The following is a 16,239-nucleotide window of genomic DNA, read 5'->3' on the forward strand; positions in this document are numbered from 1 at the left end:
TTTTTTTTCTGAATAAAAGAAGGATTAGGGAGATTAAAATGCACACCACTGGACTTCCTGAGAAAGGCTCGAGTATGACAGACCCTTCTGCACAGCTCTGCCTTGCGGATCACAGCTGACTCTGTTCTTGTCTTCACTTAGGAGTAGTTCAGAGATGCCAGGTCCAGATTCCCCATATTAAGCATTTTTTTGTAAGACTGCAGTAAAAAGGACACTGGAAACAGAACGCTACCGAGTGAATGATCAAATTTTATGTTAATTATTTATTTTGGTTATTACAGCCAGATGTTGCCTCGGGAAGTGGAAACAAGAAGTCAGGAACTGACAGCTTAATAATTAAATTGGGAAAGTTGGCAGGCCTCCCACTACTTCCTCTCGTATGCCGCATCTCCGAATGAAGGCGAGCGGTACCCCAGTGGCACTCCTTCTGAACCGGCTCATCCATTACTGTGTAATGATTTTCCATCGAGGCAGGAGCAAAGCACAAGGCCTATTACACAAGCTACATAAAGTTAAAAAAGCATTAGGAATAAAACGTTCAGCGCAGCTTTTACCAACATTTCTACACAAGACTGCCTAATGCTGACGTGTGTTTATTACACTTAATAATGTTTACATAATTCCTCCAGCTCCTTATAGCTGTCACAAATATGAGCGGCGCACTCCGGCCCGTGTTTGTCTCCATAGGACTTTGCAGTCCCCACATGAGATGAGCTGCAGCCACACGGAGGCAGAAGGTCCCAGCAGCACAGCTCGGCCCAAAACCTTTTCTCCCTCTTTGGGGATTCCTTCCACAACCAAACCGTCCTTGCTGCGGGCCCCACTGCTTGACTAAGTGCAGAGTTGTGCAGAGCAGCATCAAAGCGGGAGGAAGAACATCAGCCTTGAAGGTGCCTGTGCTGTGGCTGCAGCTGCTTATGAGTCCGGGACGGGAGCGTGCTGAGGGAGAAACTTCGTCCAGGAGCTGCAGGCAGTGCAGTAAGATCACAAAGTGCGGCGGTTGTGGCAGCTGTGGTGAAGGGACGGTGGCAGGGGGCGAAGCCAGCGTTGCGCCCCTCCCCGGGTTGGGCCGCGTGCGGTACAACGAGGTCCGTAACCTGGTGGGTCCGCGCATCGTACAGGACCCCGCCGGCCTTCGAGGGGGCAAAATGGCGGCAAGCACCTTCTCCCGCGTCCCCCCCGCCCTCCGCGCGCGGCAAGGGGGCGCGCGAGCCCCCGGCGGCCCCGCCAGGGGGCGGGCCGGGGCGGGGCGGGGCGGGCCGGGGGGGGCCGAGGCTGCCGCCGCCGCTGCCGGCTACACTGGTGGGGCGGCGGCGGGAACGGGCGGCCGCGGAGGTAACGGGGGGCCGGCGGATCGGAGCGGCTCGCGTCCCGCCCCGGGGGGGAACGGAGCGGGGCGCGGTGCGGCGCTGTGTGTCCTGCGCGCCGTGGGACGTTGGCTGCGGGCGCTCGGCTCTGCGTGCCCCGCTGACGGCTGTAAGTCAGCGCGAGCGCCGCGGTGCTCCGCTCCGCCCGTCCGCTAGCAGACAAAAGCGCGGCCGGAGCGTCCTCGGTGCGGTAGCGTGGAGCCGGGAGTGGGAAGCGCTGAACTGCGCTCGGGACTCTGACGGGGCAGAGCGTGGGGCGGAATAGCTGTGTGCTGCTCCTGTCCGCCGCCGGTACCGCTGCGCGCGGGGAGTTATTTCGGTGGGAAGACACTTGGTTTGTTCAGAACCGGTTCCGTCTCTGTAGCATTCGCTGCCAAAGTGACTGGAGCGACGGGGGAGCATCCCGAGGTGCGCGTCGTGCCGCTCGCAGCCCGCCGCTACTTCTCTCCTGGGGACGAGGGGGCGGGTGCCGGCGTGCGGTGCCGGCGTGCGGTGCCGGCGTGCGGTGCCGGCGTGCGGTGCCGGCGTGCGGTGCCGGCGTGCGGTGCCGGCGTGCGGTGCCGGCGTGCGGTGCCGGCGTGCGGTGCCGGCGTGCGGTGCCGGCGTGCGGTGCCGGCGTGCGGTGCCGGCGTGATGCATCGCGGCGGGGCTGGCGCCGCGGGGCGGGCTTGGGGTCTGCGGCGGAGTTGCGCTGATTCGCGCGGCGGTGAGGTTCGGCCTTTGGCTGAGGTGTGCTTCGGAGCGTTTTAGCAAGGTACCCACGGAACGTGAAGAACACAGAGCCAACTTGGCGGCAGCGCGTGTGGTGCTGGAAGCACTTTCCCCTTCTCGCTTTGAAGAGAGACAGTAATAATAGTCCAGATCCTGAGAAGAAAATATTGAGAGGCGCGACGCAAAATACTGCTGTTTGAACAGCGCCCGCCAGGGCAGCGCAGCTGCAGCCCGCAGACACAGCCCGCCGCGGGTGCTCGTGTGCCTTGCGGGGCTCCGGGCGCCGTGATGCCGTGAGAGGCGCGAGGGGCCGAGCGCTGTGGGACGGCGGGGACAGCGCTGTGGGACCTGAAGGCAGCAGCCGCTGCGTGGGCATCGCTTACGGTTCTGGTTGTGTCATTTGGGACGGGTCGAGGGAAATCCAGAAGAAAGAAAAAGTTGCTCGTAAAAGTGCGGCGTTTCTCGTTTTCTCTTAACGAGAATGCTGGTTTTGATTTAAAATATTGATTAAATCTGTTCAGTATGAACCAAGCCCTGGGAAAGAGCTTGATGTGTCAGCATCTGTTTGCATCTGATTTTAACGATCAGAGGAGGTTGGTGCTCTGCCTATGTAGGTAAGGTAGCAGAGAAGTAGGTTTTGCTGAATGAAGGGCTGCAGGAAAGGTCTCTGTTAGGCTGTTAGTTCAGTGAGAGCAATTGCCCAATATATGGCCTGCCTCAGTCCTGGCTGTCGTTATTCTGTACTTGAGCGTGTTTGTGAGGAGTGCAGCCTCCAGCTGCAAAGCAGATGCTGTGTTTTGGGGCACTGTGTGTCCTGTCGGTTCCCTCCTGTGCCTTCTAGAGCCGAGGCCTTGTGGCCCGCTGTCAGGCTGGTTTGCCCTAACAGCAGCGTGAGAAAGCATCTCCATCCCACCTGAAAACCTGGTTCTTTGGAGATTAGTTGAATATTAGGTAAAACTTATTCTTAGAAAGAGTGGTGAGGCACTGGCACAGGCTGCCCATAGAGGTTGTGGAGTCACCTTCTCTGGAGGTGCTGAAGAACCGTGTGTATGTGGCACGGAAGGAGACATGAGAACTTAATGGGCACGATGGCGGTGGACTGATGGTTGGACTAGATGATCTTAGAGATCTTTTCCAATGGTGAAGCTTCTGTGATGCCACCCACAGCTGCTTCACTGTGGTGCCTTGGTGGTATTCTGCTGAAGTAGCTTTATGTGTATCTCTGTAGTAAAAGGGATTTACTGTCACAAGAATACTGTCCTGTTCCAGGACAGTGGAGTTCTCATGTGAGCAAGGTGTACTAGGCTCAATTTTTCTCACATCTCCACATGTGTGTGGAATGAAAGTATTCTGTCAAATTCCCTGTTATGAGGTACCCATGGATGTGCTGGGCAGGAGCCTGAGCCAAATGTGCTTGAAAGAGGTCATCATCTTCACATTTTTGACTGCATGGATATGGTGGGAGAAGTCCCTGCTGACTTCTGTGCATTTACACATGTAAAACCAGAGTGGCAAGGATGTTCAATCAGTTTTGTGCTAAAACTTGTATTCCTTGCATGAAATACCAGTGTTTTCAAGACAAAGATATAATTTTCCACTGCTTTACACCCTAGGACACGACTCTCCAGCATTCATTACTGGCAATGCTTTAAAAAGCTGCTGCTTCTCTGTGGGGTGCAGAACAAAGTCAGGCTGGTGTTCATTTGCCAGCAGCTGTGGGGTACTTTTGTCATGGTGGAAGCTTCTTCTAATGCTGCTCAGCCAGCAGCTGCTTGCATAGAACGTTACTATGTTGGTGCTTGTTCAGTAACCTGTTGGCTAACTGGTGTCCTGTAGCACTGAATTTCCTGAGTTACCTGCTTTATGTCTGTTGTCTCTCAATATCACTGATGCTCTACTTGCTTATATGTTAGTGACAACAGTTACTGAAATACCCTGATACAGCTCAGCTAATCTTAATGATAATAATAATGGGTTTTATTACAAATGTATATTTTAAGTACAAACTAATGTTAAAGCTTAGGCAAAATGTATGAAAGAAGTAATGTCAAGTTTTGCTTCTTTGTGGGCTGTGTTCCAATTAAATATTCAATGCCATAGGAGATGGCCTTTATGTGTCCCAAGGTAGTGACGAAATGACAGTTAAATCTTATTTCTCTCCTTCAAAGCAACATGCAATATGCCACTTGCTGCCATAGTGGGAAAACTTGAAGCGTTCAAGAGTCATCTGACTTTTTCTTCTCTGTAATCTACAGTTTAGTTCATATTCACGGGAATGTGTTGGAAAATGCTGGACGTGAAGGAAGTACATGAGAAAGGCCTATGCTGGAAAAAGTGATTATGGAAAAAAAAAAAGAAAATGTAGAGCATGTGTAGAATGCATTCCTTTACCTATAAGGAGTATGTTCTTTAGGAGTTGCTTACATTAGTGAAGGCAAAAATGACTTTACTTTTATTAAACATTTATTTTCTTTGCTAAAGTAATACTTCGGAGATATTGGGTATATCTTTTACATCAGCCTAAACTTTCTCTGCTGTTCATGTCTTGTATCCTGGTGCAGTGAGATGGTTGTTGTCATCTTTGATTAGCCATACGTGTTTTTGTATACAAATACAGAGAGATATATGCAAAAAACTAATTGTATTCATAACAAACATGTGAGGCAATAGGCCCTCTTATACCGCATGTCTAATTTATGACTTTTCTGCCGTTATGACCTTCTCAGATCAAAATTAAAATAATTTAGATAAAATTAAAGCATGCCAGTATAAATGAACTTACTGATGAAATGCGTGTGACCTCATTCAGTTTTCCTTTTCACTATGTTTTTTGGACTACCTTTGTTTTTAATACAAGCTGTTGCTGATTAGCGTGGCACTCTGGGGGTGGTCTTTGTAAGCTAAATGGGGAGGGTAGGGTAGAAGGGAAAGAAGAATTACCTGGGGAAGTTCCAACTTGAAAGCTTTGAACATGAGTGGGCTTTGTCCCTCTCACTGGACCATCAGTGGCAGCACCTTTCTGGGTGCTGTGCAGGACAGCCAGCCTACACCGGGCATTGTGTGGCTGCAGGGGGATCTCTTGACAGAGTCTCTAGGTTCCCTCTTGCTTCCAGTGCTGTGGATGTCTCTGGGTTGGGGACAGATCAGCTGCATTGCAGGTCTGGGTACACGTGCATTTCCCACTCTACAGCAGGTTAGTGGAAGAGGTACCATGGTACCACTGTCAAACAGCTCTGCTGTCTTTGCTGTTGCTTTTCTGTCAGGGATGCAGAATATTACAGTCCGTCATGCCTGTTATTGGTAATAAGTTGGTGAAAGCTTACTTTGGATGTGTCTGTAGTATGCAGAGTTCCTGCCCTGTAGTCACAAACAAATAGAGCTGTGTGTAAATATTCTTCTACATATATTTCTCTATGCTGGAACATAATTAATGCTGTTGGATGGAACTTATGCAGCTGCTATGGTACTTACGCAATGCAGATTGCTGGAGATCCAAGGCTTGAGTGCTTGGTGGTGGTCAGGATTCTGGAGATTTTAGCTCTTATCTGGGCAGATATGAAAAGGTTGCTCCCTGCGGCAGCAATATGTACCATAGTAATAGAAGACAAGCTTTAAATAAATGATAAATTGAATCTTTATTAAACCCATTCTTCCATATGGGGAGCATCTTCTGGCTGTGCAGAAAGCTGCCTTCCTTGGGTCTGAATGAAATCTGGTGCATCCCTTGTAAGAGCGTGGTTTGTGCTGCCAGGCGTGGCAAATTGCAGTCCAGCACAGGTAACATTGTCTTCCTTTTCCCACATCTCCTTGCTTTCAAATCTGTTTCAACTTATGCCCAGCTTGTCTGTGGGTACTTTGGATTCAGTGCTGCCAAATGAGTGGTGTACACTTGCTAGTATCATCATTCCATCTCAAAATAATAAGTTTAAGAAGTGTTTCTCTGTAAGTGGGAGCACGTTCTCCTGTGGCACTGCTACACGTAAATACGTTAACATTAAATTCTATTTAGAAATTTTATTTCTTGGTAGTAACTAATAAGAAAATCCTGCCTTTCAAAGCTTTCTATCTAGAGTTCAAAGAAAAGCCAAAGGAAGTTACAGATCATATGTTTCTTATTTTTTTTTCCTGGGGTCAACTGCAGGAAGTTGTATACATTCTAAACCACATTCAATTTTCTTGAAGTGCAGATATTGCTTTGTTCAGTCACCATAATAAAATAAATAAATAAATAAAATGCTATTCCACAGTGATCTGTGATTAGAGGATCAGAGATGCTGCTCAGAAAGCAATGCTTTCTCCTGTTTAATGCTCTGTGTTGTTCCTGTGAGGTAGAGCCCAGAAGAACATACTCTGGGACGAGAAGGTACGGTAGCAGGTGACTCACAGGGCAATGCAGTCTGATCAGGGTGAAGTATGTGAAAGGCTACGTGGCATATTTCCACACATAGTTAAATAATTCTAACTTAGAGCAGCCACTTTGTTTCAGCTATCAGTAACGCTCATATTTCAGTTAAAATATTCCCTTTAAAAAAAACTTACTGGAAAAAGGAAGAGATCAATTTTCAGGTACGCTGTACCAGTTTGCAAGTTTACTGCATCTTCAGATTAGGACTTATCCTTTCTCAGGCCAAGTTTTGGCTGATGTCAGTAGCTGTAAGGTCATGTCCCATTTCTTTCTAAGCTTTTCACAAAGAATATCAGCTGCAGCATTAGCTTCTTGTTTCTATTGTAGTGGTGCCCAAGGGATATTTGGTAATCACTTTTTTTTTTTTTAAATCTTTACTTTTATGAAGGGGAAGCATAAAAATAAGAGAATATTGTGATGCAACAGGGTGTTGAGTAGGAATCATCAGCGCTCTTGCAGTGGAGCCTAATACATGCTGAGATGTTCTTAGCTGAAGTCAGCAGCCTTTCCTTGTGATGTGGCTCTTCCTGGCATAGCGCTGTGTTGGCCCCAGTTATAACAAAACACAGAGGTGAACAGAAGAGAGCCCAAAGCAGAAGAGAGCCCAAAGGAGGGCTGCCCATTCAGCTGGTTTCTTGAGCCTGTGACACACAAAAAGCTGTAGAACCCAATGTAGTGCAATGGAAAGTACAACAGTGACAACAGAGCAGCAAAATTCCAGGTTGCAACACGCAAAAATTTACTCAAATGTGACAGCAGGAGGCACAAAAATAAGGAAGCTGTTTACCTTCAGAAGGTCCTACATCTTCAGGGATCTTCAGCAACATACCCCTGCTTCCACTACCAACCCTTAAATGAGGTCTGGGAGGAGTTGGATCCTCGCTCCATTTCTTCCAGTCATTAAGGTACACTGAATGCACCTTAGCTCCCCTGGATTGCCCCTGCCTTCCATCTAGGTGCTCAATCACTCGTTCAAGCTGTGACTTAGCATTTCCACTACACCTGGGTTACCTAGTCTGGAGAACGAAAGGTGGAAGTTGCCTGCAGTCTTCTGTATCCTAGTGGGCTACGATCAAAGGGAACGTGTTCAAATGCAGCCCTGTAGAGTAAGTGCTTCTATAGGGAGCTGCTGTTGCCAGTGGTTTCCATCTTGCTGCTGGGCTGGGGGTAGCTCTGGAAAAATAAACGTAATGCTTTTCTGATGGTATGCTCAGCTGTGCTTTGTGTTCTTCAGAAGTGGGAAGGTGTGTAATGTGATTTGAAGCCTGTTGTGGTTTGGAGGAATAAAAATGCTTTATTTTGAATGGCTTAATGAAGATCTCCAAACGACTGTTGATGCTCCTAGGCCTGATGGGAGAAGAGTATCTTCACTCTTCTCTTGTAAGGGCACTCTGTTGCTGACTGTGGTATCGCGTTGGCTATTTGTTGTGTGTTACATCCATGCTTGAAAATAAGCCAGGCTGTTTTTCTGAAACTGTCTTTTCCTCAGGGGTTATGATGATCTCACTGGAAATGCCTGCAGCTTTGGCCCTAAGAGTGCAGTGTTTCCTGCACTCAGGATGACCAAATAATGTATGCTTTGTGAATGGTGTAATTCATTTAGTGTTGGTCTTTCAAGCAGTGTCTCACTCTGAATATGGAGTAACACGAGCTGTGTATGTTGGTGCCTGTGTGTTGGAATGAGAAGATTTAACAGTGGAGAACAAGTTAATTTGTCACCCCATGTCTGTGCAAACTTGCTTACAGGTGGGAGGTGGAAGGAGGAGTTAATCCCCAGCTAAATGCTGGTACCTCTAAAGACAACTTATGGTTTTTGGTGGTTTTTTTTTTTTCCCATTAATGACAATGCTTTTTCCAGTACCTGAGGTAAAGGTGGTTGCTGTGATGTAGACTCAGAAGTTAAGAGCATTTCAGCTTTTCAGAAAGGCTGCCAGAGATGGAATAAGCAGTCTGCGGTAGTCTAAGTAGATAACATCAGTCTCAGCTGCTGCGCATTCCCTGCGGGCTAGACTGCATGGCCTTTCTGCTGAGGTACTGTGGGCTTATGTAAAGCTGGAGGGACTGCTGTTGGCTTGTGCAGGGGTATTGGCCTCAGCAGCTTCTGCCTTAGCAGTATGTATTTTCTAGCATGGAGGTTTTCAACCCTAAGACAAACTCCCAAAAGAACTGGAGGATGACTTAGTAATTGAGTAATATAAGCAATTTAATTCCCTTTTAGCATCTTTGTGTATTTGAATTGTACTTAGGATGTGTTTTCCAACATTGTACACATTTAAAAGAGGCAGGAGTTTTCCTCTCTTTTAAACTAAATGCTGAAAGATGTTAAGCTATTGTCAATGGAACCTTAAGAAGAAGGCCAAAAATCACTGGGTCCAGATTAGAAACATGGGAGCAGCATTGTTAGTTCTAATGGAGTTCAAGTACAGAAAATGCTTTGCTGCTAGAGCAGTTCTTGGGTATTTTGCTTTGGATTTTACAGGCCAGGTAACTGGTCAATCTTGTTGAATATATATGTTTGATTTCTCAAGTAAAGAAGCCATTAGAGAAGTGTTTACAAAGAAATATTATGAGTACTAAAGGCTGGACAGGGAAAGCACTTTATTGGTTCAGTGCTCATTGTTTTGTAGTGCTGCTGCTGTGTAAGGGAAGTACTGTATTGTCTTCTCTGGCTATTTTTTGCATTTTTGCCTGGTTATGGACAGAGTTTTCCATTTATTTTTTTTTTTTTTTTCCCTGAAGATTTTTTTCTTTTTTCCTTCTCCCCTTGACATTTTTCTTGTCCCGTTTCTCTTGCTGGGTAGAAGCGGGTTGACAGGAGTGGTGCCTTCTTGGATCTGAAGGATTGGTAGAAGCCACATAACTGAAAACACACCATTTTTAAAAAGAGCTTAGAGTTTTGTTACATTGATGGTTCAGCTGCTAAATGTTTCAGCTGTTTTTTCAGCTGGTTGTTTTCCTTTGTTTATTTGTTTTCAGTTCCCCAAAACTTAAGTTGAGTAAACTGGGGGAAGCTGGTTGCATGTGCTCAATGTTAGTGCGCTTTTGACCATCTCTGCGATTCCTGAGTGCTAACTGAGAATTTTGACGTGGATGCCTGCTTCTTTGTGTTGGGACTGAGAAGAGGGTTTGCATTGCGATCTCTTGGAGCATTCAGTGAGAGCGGGAGCCTGAGATGTTCATACCCAAAGACTTCAATGAAGCAAGACTGGTTTATGATTTATTGTTTGTCCATGCTGGATCTAGTATTAGGTGTTTCCTAATTTTGCTGAGTATCAGTCATTGTTCTAGTGATGAGTGTGTGGCATTATTCTTTGAAAACTATTTTTCACTGCTCTTTCCCATTTTCTTTCAGGATGTCGAACTGGCTTAGGTCTTTGAAAACTACCCCACTGTCAAGCTCCCTCTGAGTTGCTTCCAGTCCTCAGGAGTGAAGGTCGAGTTAAGGGGGTAAGTTAAAAATCCACTCACGGAATCCAAAGAAATTAAAGATTGTAGTTAGTTCCTTCTCCTTTGCATGGCTGTCTCAGGTTCCTTTTTTTCCTTGGAGATGCTTGGTCCATGACAGCAGGCTATCCATAATAGAGAAGGGGAAATCTGAAGGCAGGGAGTAACTCTGAAAATACGGTAAAAAGTTAATCAATGGAGCACTTACAGGGAAAATACCAATGTAGACTATATCAGGTAAGCACTTTAAAAGTGAAAAGTGCCCCCCTGTTGGTTTGTTCTCCTTTTAACTGTTCTCTTTGAAAAAATCTAATTGGAATCACAGTTGAACTACAGTGATAAAATATGTTTTTGATAGATAAAGTGGAAATAATATGCGCTTCTCAATTGGGAATGTTGCTGGAAATTGTAGGTGCATGTAGAAATACAATACAAATTCCCGTTTCTTTTTTCATCCTAAGGGCAAAGTACCCTTGGTGCAAAGCCCATGGGACCTATATAGTCATTAGCAGATGGAGAGGAACATTAATCTTCTACCCAGAAACCTGCCCCAGCTCATAAAGGAGGGAGCATCTCTGTTGTGAGGATTGTTAGTAGTTGCATTAAATGTGTTTAAAATCACAGTGCCAGCCACTCTTGCTGCTCATTGTTGTGTTTGTTTGCTCTAAATCTCTGGATTTCACTTTTTCTATCCATATGTTGTGGAACAGTGGTAGTATTTCTGCTTCTCAAGATGTGGGCAGAAGCTTCTTTCAGCCCTTTTAAAATCTTCCTCTTGCCTTACGCAGTAGCGTACATTAAGATACTTAAAGTACATTGTGGTTTGTTGTTTTTTTTTTGCATAGTGGAAACGTATGATTTTTCTGTGTCATTCAGTGTTTCTTATTTGGCAGTAAGCTAGGAGACAGTCATTGTTAATGAGGTATCTCAGCTGCACATTTTTATGGGAGTATAGTTTAAGGTTAGGAGTATGTCCAGTATCCAAACTGCCTAGTGAGTATTCTGTGTTTGGAAACAAATGCCAGCTGGCAGTGGTTGAGGAGTGCATGCTTATTCTGCTCATGATAGCCAAAACATGCTCCTCGCTGTGTGCTTTTGGCAGCTTTGCATTGGCAATATGTCTCAAATGCCAGTTGCATGTCCTCCTTTCTTCCTCATAAGTGTGTCCCATAAGGTATGATTTAGCCTAAATAAAAATGTGCCTCTTTCGGAGTCAGTAACATATGGAAAGAGACTGGTTCAAAAATCAAAGTCTTTCTGAAACACCTGTAGTACATTATTTCCACGGTGGAAATAAAAAGGTAATGATTGTGTCTTGCTATCCTCAGTAGCAAATTGGCCTTAGATTCCTGAAGATTAGATGATTATTATGACACTATTTCTTAGACAAACTGCGTGGAGGGGGAGGGAGAAAGCAATATATTTTCATGTGAATAGTGGGTGGAGTTTCACTCCTAAGGTAGCTGTGTATTGAGATTATTTGATGCCTTATCTAACCATGTATGTGATTGAAATATTAATTACAATTTTAGGATCTGGATACAATCATCTCATGTATTTCTTCCTATTTCCTGATTCTATGAACTTCTTTTAAGTCAATGAATATCCCAAATACGTTACATTTTATTGACAAATACTTGGTTGTATATGTGAGCAGCCTGACTTTTGCAGTTATAGCGAATGTGCTTAGCTGAAGTATTTGAAGCAGTCTGTGAGTTGTGGTGCATGGGGTATGAGTTCTTAAGAAACTGAAGGTAAAGAATTCCAGTCTACATTCCTGTGTCATTTTTATCTCCGGCAGCAGTATAACAGGTAAACAAAAAACAACACCCACCCACCCTCCCCTCAAAAAATTTAACAATGAAGCTTTTCAATCTAGTACCCAACAACTGCATTTAAGGTCAAGTCAACCCTAGGGTAAGTAACTGGTGTTTAGAAATTGAGCTTAAATACATAAGTATTTCTAAATCCCAAATTGCTTTTTCTTTGAGATGATTTTATGCCTCCTTTGTTTGCAGCGGGTGTTGATATTTGGCGGTATGGTAGTTCTCAGGCAATTGAGATACTTTTCTCTAGTAGAATCTGTGATTCTACTAAAGCAATGAACTTCTGTTGAGATCTGATCAGACACGGATGTTTAAAAGTCAGTTACACTTCTTTGAAGTCCCTTAGGAAGGAATTGATGCCTTGCCCAAATCACGAGCCTTCTCACACTGGGATCACACAGTCACTGAGGAGGGATAAGAGCAGTCCCTGTCAGGAAGAATGCTAGTTTTGTGGGCACTGTGCTCCTGCATTTCTGTTAAAGCTTGCTTTCAGTGACAGATTAGATGATCTAGTTGTCTGCTCTCCTGACAGAGTAAGAACCAGTCTGTGTGTCCCAGTCAGGAGTAGGGGAGTGAAATAAGAAAGAAGGCCTTACTGTGATCCCTTCCTCAAACTCATGTGCTTGCCTAAGCAGCCTGATACCGCTATCACATTATTTTCTCCTTCTCTGGCAAGAAGTTGCTTTTAACAGCTGCTCCAGATGGGTACAGGTCTCCTTGTAAGTTCTGTGTTGTACCTGTCTGCTCTGGATATTCAAGGAGATGGGCACTGATGCTCATGTAATTGCTTGTCCCACAGTGATTTTGAGAATCAAGTGTTTCTGGGAGTTAAGTTGAAATAACACTGTTGCATACTGCTGATTGACGCAGTAAAAAATACCCGGGATATGACATGCAAAAGAAAAAACTATTTTGAAAAGTAGGTTGCAAAGCTAAATCCTCAGAAGTTATGAAACATCAGATCTATGTTATTTTCTTCAGAGCCTATAACTGGTGCAGGAAGATAGGTCTGTGATTTCATCATATCCTTCCAACTGGACACCTGAGTGAGATAATAATTATACTACCGGGATGGGGGGGAAGCGTCATGGTTGCAGTATGTCGTAAATAGCATGTTAGTATTCATGTCTGAGGAAAAACAAGTTTTGTAGGAGGCTGATCATATAAGTTGATGTTGAAGTATTATTTGTGTAGGGGATGAACACAATTGGTTCAACAGAATTTAAATTCCACTTTGGCTTACGCATTTGCATTATGTAAACTTAGTAGCGATTCAGATCTGCAATAAATGACTGTGTAATGTGATTGATTTGAGTGAAGTTTTTCCCACTTAGGCTAGTGTTGAATTCTACCTCTAGTCAAAAAAGTTTTATAAAAGTTCTACTGATGCATTTCTGTTTCAGAACAGCTTTGGGGGCTTGCCAGCAGTGTTATTTCTTCTGCATTATAGGAGCAGCTCTAGTTACATGCCAAAGTAATATGGTCTTATTTTTAAACTGAAAAATAAATGAGACCAATGTAGAAATGGAAACTTGTTGAATGCCAGATTCTGACCACACTATTCCCATTGGAAAGAACCAGTAGGACCGCTTGTGCAATCTTCTATCTTACAGTATTAAGAGGTTCAGAATGTGGGAAACACTGGAAAAAATGAGCACGAGAAAAGAAAGAAACTTGCCAATATCCATGTCCTTTAAAATGAGTTCTATGGAGTAATTGCTGAGATGCATTTTATTTAGATATCAAATTTAATGAGTCTTGTTAGAGCCAGCCAGTCTGTAGTTAATAAGTGTTACTCTGTGGAGAAAAGGCAGATAGAAAAGTTTGGATACTTAAAAAACCAGTGGGATTGTGTCATGAATATATAAAAAGCAAAATGAAAACCAGCTCACCTTTGGCTTGTTTTCCTAAAACGGTATGGCTCTTGAGTTTGGAGGTTCTGTCTGTCAGGCTTCTTCCCTTCTCATTTTCCTTGATGTTGAAACTCTTTGTTAAATGTAAGCAGGATTTTAAGAAGTTAGTTGTAGTAACATTGGAGGCAAATGAGGGAGGAGTGTGAGGATGAGAAATACAGCGCTAAGTGTACCTTCTTCCGATGCTAACCCGATTAAAAAAAAAGAAAGTTTCAGATACTTTGCCTCCAACAGTGTACGAGCATATTCATTAAGGACTTTGACAGGAGACCCTGGTGACTTCAGGCTGTCACTTATTTTCAAGTTATGTGAATTGGCTATCATCATTCCACCATAAATGGAAGGCAGAGATTTGCATTATTAATCCCAAAGACTTCCTGAGTAGATCTCGCCTGGAGTCTCAACTTGGTCTTGTGTTGGAGTCTTCAGAGCATTTACAGGGATAAGTGTAGCTGAACTGAGCTATACAAGTGTGTGAATGATAAAAGAGATGGCAGTTGCAGTTGTAGCATTTTAGAAGTATATTCAGCCAGGTAGTATTAGATTAGAAAAAAGCCTGGTGAAGCCCAAAACGCTCATTAGTTTGTTCAGTTTGATATCCCATCAGACATCCGTAGTTTGCTAACCTGTAGCTTAAGGATATTGTATTGCCTTCCACAGTTTCTCTTGCATTTGACAGTAAATTGTTTTGTAGACTGGTATAGCTGGGTGCTTTTAACACTCCTGACAAACAGGTTTTTATCAGCATTTCTCAGTGATGATTCATGAGCAGCATTATTAGCAGCGCCTCTGCTAGGGAATGTGTAGTACTTGAGGCCCAATTTACTAATTCATAGGATTGCAACATAGATGCTGTTCTGATGTACTGCCCTTCCAAACCTGTTGTCAGTATCAAACTGTTGATCAGGGGTTAAAACCCTTTCATCAGCTTTGTAGTATATAGAACAAAAGCTCTTGCATGAGGAAGTGAATTAGTCTTGAGCAGAGCTTAGTTCTTCTTAATCTGGGAGGTGGAAATGATGAATTTACATGCTGTGCTAGTATCTTGTTAGCTTAGATGGTAAACTTTATTGGGTGGGCCTCCAGCTTTTTAGGTTTACTCTGCTTTGGGGGTTGGAGTTGCAGTACTTGCTTCCACTTGCAGTTGTCTATTTCTACTGCTATTTCAGTTCCTAAGATGGGTCTTCACCTTGTACTTAAAATTAATTAATAGTCTTTTGTAGGCTGTGGTCAGGTGTAGGAAACTCTACCAATAGACAAAGATGGAACATGCCACAAATTGAATTTCCTCCTTCTGAAGCCTAAAATGATCCTATCTTTACAGTTATTGAAAGATAACAAAGATTAAGGGTATAAAAAGGTAGACACAAAGCTCCTACTGACTGTATTTGGTGCATAACTCCTATCTGAATCTTTACAAATATCCTTAATAATTTACTCTGTGTATGTGGTAGGTGTTTAAGGAGGTGCCAGAGAAGCTACTTGCTTCTGCTCGAGTCTGTAATTATAAATACACTGACTTTTGTATGAGAAACATCAGACAATCAGTCTTGGTGATGGTTAAGTTAATTCACTTTTAGAAGTTCAATAATTCATCTATGAAGTGTCAGCAGCTGGCTCTTGTTAATGGTAAGCCTTTCATTTCTGTTAAATCAATTGTGAATAATAGAATCCTTCAGAGAAAAATGATGAGGTAAGAATTGATTTCCAAATTGGGTGCCTGATATTGGAGCATTAATAAAATCTGGAGCAAGCAGGCAACTAGTACCTAGTACACTCTGATCACCTAAGTAGTAATCAGAGAAAATCAATGGCTTTTGTGTATGGTGCTAGATCTGTTAGCATTTCATCTGTCACCATTCATCATTGTGTCTATAATTTTATTTTATAATTGTTTTTATTTTTTTATTTTTTATTTTTTCTTAATAGTATGTATTGAATCAAGCACTTACTGCCAAGCTGCTGTGAAAAGGAAGTGGCTTTGTCATATCCGCTACTATTTGCTCCCTGTCTGTTGTTATTCCTTCATGACTTTTAATAGTGATGGTCAAAGTAGTGTTTACATATTAACAAATTAAATTAAATGTTTTAGTGGGGTTTGTAGTACTCTGTGTAGAATCCTCCATTATAATCTCTAAGTTGTAGATATCATATTCATAACATTCTTAATATGACGTCCTCTGCAAAATCGGTGGGAGATTTGATGGTAGAACATCCCACCAAGGCATGGCAGGCCATAGGTGTTTTTTTGCGTGGGATACCTGTGTGACTTCTACCTTCAGCCTTGATGTCAGTGAACATTACAGAACTGTGTATTAAATAACTCTTTGTTTTTTAATCTCTTACTGAAGTCTGGATTCAGTAGATTGTTTTTGTTGGAGTCTGTGTATGTATGTATTTATTTATTTATCTTGGTGCTGGTAGGAGCTGTCTTTTTCTGTCCAGGATTGTGCTTACTAACAAACCAGTTTTATTAAAGGTGTGTTGAGTTTGTATGGAAAACCACATACAATCACATCCACTTCCTGTTGAAGTCAGCGGGAGTTTAGGCTAAAACCGGACCAGGATTTGGC

At 43.6% G+C, this 16,239-nt stretch overlaps 1 protein-coding gene across 5 annotated transcripts in view; it reads left to right on the plus strand.

Annotated features, from left to right (window-relative positions):
• Positions 1–1,260: 1,260 nt before the first annotated feature.
• RARB (retinoic acid receptor beta) overlaps positions 1,261–16,239 on the plus strand; it is a 317,775-nt gene continuing 302,796 nt past the window's right edge. For 2 of the 5 annotated variants that reach the window (XM_072327970.1, XM_072327969.1), the window contains exons 1-2: positions 1,286–1,476; positions 9,836–9,930. The gene's annotated coding sequence lies outside the window, so the exon portion shown is untranslated. Of the gene's footprint in view, positions 1,477–9,835; positions 9,931–16,239 lie in introns of all 5 variants that reach the window. The other 3 variants (XM_072327974.1, XM_072327975.1, XM_072327968.1) reach the window with 2 other exon arrangements.

This window comes from Excalfactoria chinensis, chromosome 2, assembly GCF_039878825.1.
Source record: "Excalfactoria chinensis isolate bCotChi1 chromosome 2, bCotChi1.hap2, whole genome shotgun sequence".
Taxonomy (NCBI): domain Eukaryota; kingdom Metazoa; phylum Chordata; class Aves; order Galliformes; family Phasianidae; genus Excalfactoria; species Excalfactoria chinensis.